A 5,574-nucleotide genomic window follows, 5' to 3' on the forward strand; every position below is an offset into this window, starting at 1 on the left:
TGAGTAGTTAGCGCTGCAAAATATTAAAGAATAACAACGATTGATTAGTTGTAATTCGTTTTTGGGAATACTGATTATTGCAAGCGACGGACCAGGCACAAAACACTTCAGTTAAATACACTGTAGGTTTACTCGACAATCGTGATTGTATTGACGCGTTCGATTTGATTCCATTATGCGTCGGAGTGATTATGATCGCCCACTAGATCGAAGCCGCAACCATTGTTTCCCTCTTGATATTTGCATGAGCGTCGAACCTTGGCATGAAATCAAAAGCAAGGAAACACATACGTATATCAAACACCACACAGGGGATCTTGTGAATAACTCCTTTTTAACCACAATTTTCAATTACCTTTGATTTATTTGGGTTTCATAACTATATGGCATTTTTTCCATTTAGCGAAATTGTAATCACAATGATATCTCATTAATTCACCCTGTAATCCGCTCTTTTGCTATTTGTGCAATGACGAAAAGCACAAAGTTTAAGTTAAATTCTCATTGAAACATTGTGTTTATGACATGTTATACCTGTCATCACTACATGGTATTGGAATCTTTCAGACACTCTGAATGCTAATACGAAAATGGAGTCCCATATTTACAAGTTTACACTATCATGTCCATACCCACTATACGTTCATTCACCACAGCCTTTTAATGGTAACTATTCCTCGGATGCAAGCCTAGAAGTTGAATATGACTATCTGACTCCGAGGAATATGACTATACTATAAATGTTTTCAAAAAAAAAATAAAAAAAAATGAAAATAAAACAAGGCAAAAGGTGTGACACAAACTTTCCTATACTTTTCTTCACGTCAATTTGACGTTAATCTAGCCCTTGTTTTGTCTGCGTGTTTGCAATTTTGGTTTGGGCTGTTTGTCGGTTTCTGTTTATTTGTTTGTTTTTGTTTTCTTTTCTTTTTTTAATACAGGTGAGAACGATTACCTTTTAGTAAAGTGACATGTCTCGTTTTGGTTTTACCAGCTGTTACTGACATTGTGTCTCAAATCTTTACGTTTTACAAATAATCCTCGTTACCTTGACACCCTACAATGAAATGGTAATCTCTATTCATAAAACAAATAAGCATTGTAAATTCATAGAGTTGAGATTAAATGTACATTACACGCTTCGCGTTAGGTCTTCGTCTTCCTGATGGCTTCACTGCAGGATTAGAGAGATCGCTGCGTGACTGTGAGTGAAGGCGTTAGCCTGACTCCAAGGCTGCGTTTTATTTATGTCACACTATTTGCAAGCAACTCCAAGTTTGACATGTTTTTGAACAGCACTACACGGAAATGCACATGTCCATTTTAAACTCAAGAGTAAATTTACCTTGTCGAATGACAAATGGTTATTTCATAATTATATAGATGCGTTTAACGTAGTCATAATCGTCATGTCCGTGATCATGATAATGACCACTATAAAAGATGTTGTAGGGTAGCGGCTCTTGCTGGAATGGCAACTTCCCACATCAACAGCCTATCAGGGAGCTGGATTCGTGTCGTTACCATGACAACTGACCTTCCAGCAAGACTTGCTAACATATCATTTTTTTTTTTTTATAACAATGAGGCCCAAATGGTTGCGTCATTCAACTTTTGATTTATCAAGGAAATCATAATTCGAAGCTGAAAGTAATGATAGTACAGGTATTCCAGGTTCATCATTTCATTTTGTGTTGTTGTCATACTCTGTTTTTGCTTTTGATAATTGACAGCATTCAAATATTCTTCAGTCTGAAGGCTAGACTATGCTACGGACTTGTTGGAAACCAAACCCGTCAGTCAAATGCTTACCTCCGAAACCTGAGTTGAATCATCCCCCTCTGAGAGGTGGGCTAATTGAACACGGAAACCTGCCCATATCCTCAGGTGGCATGCGCCATATTAGCCTCCCGTCAAGACTCCTCCCGTCATTAGACGAGTGTAATCTAATTAAGATGGTGAAGATTATATCGATTAGGAGTTAGAGTGTCTTAACATCTCAAGTATTCGACTTTGATTGAGCCGGCTGCATCGTCTGATCGATCGATACCAAGACTGTAACATATCGGTTACCTATATATGCGTTATATTATGAAACTATAATGTATATTTTATAAGAGCTGGATAATGATACCCTGTAAAACATCAAGAAAAGCAATCTCATGAAATCTGAATTCGTCGGCATGTTCGAGATCAGTCACCGGAAATCACTCTCTCAAGAGATATATACCATGAGGAAAGATTAGATTCACTATCTTCGTGACTTTCAAATTCGTCGTCATCCATGCAAAGAAATATGGAACTGCAGTATTGGTTTGGTTTGGTTATGATTTTGGTGATTGCCCTTAGAAGGTCCATCTCTATTTCAGCGTCCCCTTTTACAATTTTTATCCTTAGACGTATATTTTGCAATGACTCCGGCTAAGGTTGTATGTACATGTACAGCTATAGTACAAATTCTTAACATCACGTTTCCACCTATAGGTACTGTTTACCACTGGGAGCAGCGATTAAAAAAAAATTGAGATATCACATTCGATGTATATGTGTAGGTCTGTTATGTATCACAAAACATCCTACCATGTTAACATTTCGCAATAAAGCCTAAAATGTAAGAGACATCACTTATTTTCTCAATAAACCATAACTGTAGACGGCTTAGTCTAGAAACATTTCTATCATAACTATTGTTCACATTTTGCATATTCAACAGTATTTAACATTAACTACACTGATTCAAATTTTTACTTTGGTTGTTTCTATTTCTAACCTACATTTCAAAACTATTTTTAAGCTCTAAAGCTGGGGTTTTGATTTCATCTGCAAATGGTAAAGAATTCCTTTAAGTCTCATTCAAACTAAAGTACGTTAAAGACCACATTACCATGATTACATCCTCGATTCTGATTGGTTGAAATTGAGAGCATAGATTGAACATTTACCTTCTGCCCCATCGTACATAAACCGCCCTCTGTTGGCTCGTGGCGATACGTAATATTTACTAGCTTTCATGCCTTTCATACCGCGAGACGTGAACCTTGTCCGATATGATTATAATGCAAACGTTGATATGGCAGCAGACGACAATTTGTTCATAATAGGGGAGTGAATTGGCTAACGCAATCACGACCGATGAAGTAAAATTTCATTTACTGTAATTTGATGTATAAAACAGATATAGACTGGTTGTTGTTTTTTTCGGGACTTTGTTCATATTGATCATATCACTCGAACATGCGTGCAATATAATGTGCGCGAAGCGCGCCGTCACTCTCTGATGCTATCGTATAGCCTTATCTTTGAACAAAAACTGACAAAAATAAACTTTGGCAGGAGAAAGCTAAATTTTAAGAGGTTTATAGACACACAGCTAGAACGGGAGAAATTCAAACTCCAATAGAAGATGAGTGGGAGATTTTGCGAAGATGACCTCATGCAAAGCGAGAGATTCTCCGCTGAAAGCGGGAGAGCTGGATTCTCTGCATGAGGCCGATCTCAAAGCTGCAATATTTCCTTTCATTTAAAAAGAACGTTATAAGTATCCGTCTTTCCCAATCTGGACGGGGAAAAGATGTGAATCAATTCCTCTATCACGATGATCCTTATTCTCGAACCATCGTTCATTTCACACCACGCTCAAGTTGATGTCTGAATCCCAGACTAACACACGCTATTCATCAGGAACAAACCTCCACGTCATCGGGTAGAATGAAATGATGTTGGTAGTCATTTGGGAGGAGGGGGGAGGGGGGGGAGAAAATAATGTATGAACTCTGAAAGTTGTTAGGCAGGCTTTTCCATTTGTTAAAGGGAAGGTAAACCCAAAAAGCAATGTGGATTGAGTGAAAGCAGCAACATTAGTAGAACACATCAGTGAAAGTTTGAGGAAAATCGGACAATCGATGCAAAAGTTATGAATTTTTAAAGTTTTGGTGTTGAAACCGCTGGATGAGGAGACTACTAGAGGATATGACGTATGAGTGGACAACAATACAAAGAAAATATAAAGGAAATTCAACAAAAATTCACTTTTCTAGAATCATGAAAGAGCAATGGACCAACCTCTTTCAGAAAGCAGGGGGAATAATTGCTACCCCTAACATATGTCAATATCAAGTTGATGGAATTTGTAATTTTCATGAAAAATGGATTTTTGTAGAATTTTCTTTATATTTTCTTGGTATTGTTGTCCACTCATACGTCATAACCTCTAGTAGTCTCCTCGTCCAGCGGTTCCAAAACCAAAACTTTAAAAATTCATAACTTTTGCATCGATTGTCCGATTTTCTTCAAACTTTCACTGATATGTTCTACTAATGTTGCTGCTTTCACTCAATCCACATTGCTCTTGGGGTTTATCTTCCCTTTAATGCTGATATTATTTCCGAGTAAAACTATTCGAAGTCTATTTGATATGTTTTGAATAATATTCACTATATTGTTTAAATAATATATTATTTGAATAATATGACGTATTGCCACGAACACATTGGTGAGGTCACGATATGCGTGAAAAGAAAGATAAACCACTTAATCGGTATGGACTTTGCATCAATAGCAGTTCCTTCCAGTCATAATACGGCCTGCCTATCGCCTATTTGTACACACACCAACTGTTTGTACAATGACATACATTTGCTCTGATACCATGAATGTTTCGACATACGACGACCTTCGCTGAAATGTGGAGTCTCTAATCTGTAAGTGGAATTATCGAAAACAGGATGCGAAGAAAAAAAAAAAGGTTTTATTAAAAATTGAAAGAATCCATTAAATATTCTGTCAATGATAGCAGTGACAAAGTGCGTTCGTCACAAAGGTTGCTATAGCAACAACCCCCCCCCCCCCTTCCCCGGTAACTGCCCCTTACCCGTCTGGCTACAGGTGGATTTGAGCGTTGAGGGTGCTACCGCTACCCGTATAGTTTGCATGCGATATTCATCACGTCATTTTCCCAGCCGCCATCTCGACAAGTCACTCGCGTTGATGTGGAAGTGGAAGCGCGATTGATGTGTATCAGCGCACGATAGAAAACAGGGGAAGTTGTTATGGGTATATACCTGGCATGTTACACCGGAGCAATGTTTCCAATTTTGTGAGGATATCTAGTGATATGAAATTGCAGTGCTGGTCAATTTGTCAATCCCAAGAAATGGATCTGAAATTTCACCATGAAATGGAAGTCGCACCTGCACGCAAGTAGCTTGTGAAGAGCGGTTATACCAGAAACTTATCGTTGCGTTCTATATCGAGGTATTATGCTAGCAAGTGTTAACATCGTCTCGACCTACCTTCAGTGTTTTTTTTTTTCCTCGAGGAATTAAAGAAATCTCTTTGTTAATTAATGCAAGGATGAAGATGCCGGACATTAACTGGTGTTGACGTTTTCGGAGGTTTTTCACGAATATTGTACTCACGGGATATATAATACCATCAACGTTCGTTGTATAACCATGTGAATTCTAACCCGATATCATTACTTTCGTGGACGAGCCGTAGCTAAAGTCATTACTGACGTCTGTAGACAACACTCATCTGGAAGGAGTGGTTTTGGCGTCGGTAGAAATCCCGCCG

Source organism: Diadema setosum, chromosome 15 (assembly GCF_964275005.1).
Source record: "Diadema setosum chromosome 15, eeDiaSeto1, whole genome shotgun sequence".
Lineage (NCBI taxonomy): Eukaryota > Metazoa > Echinodermata > Echinoidea > Diadematoida > Diadematidae > Diadema > Diadema setosum.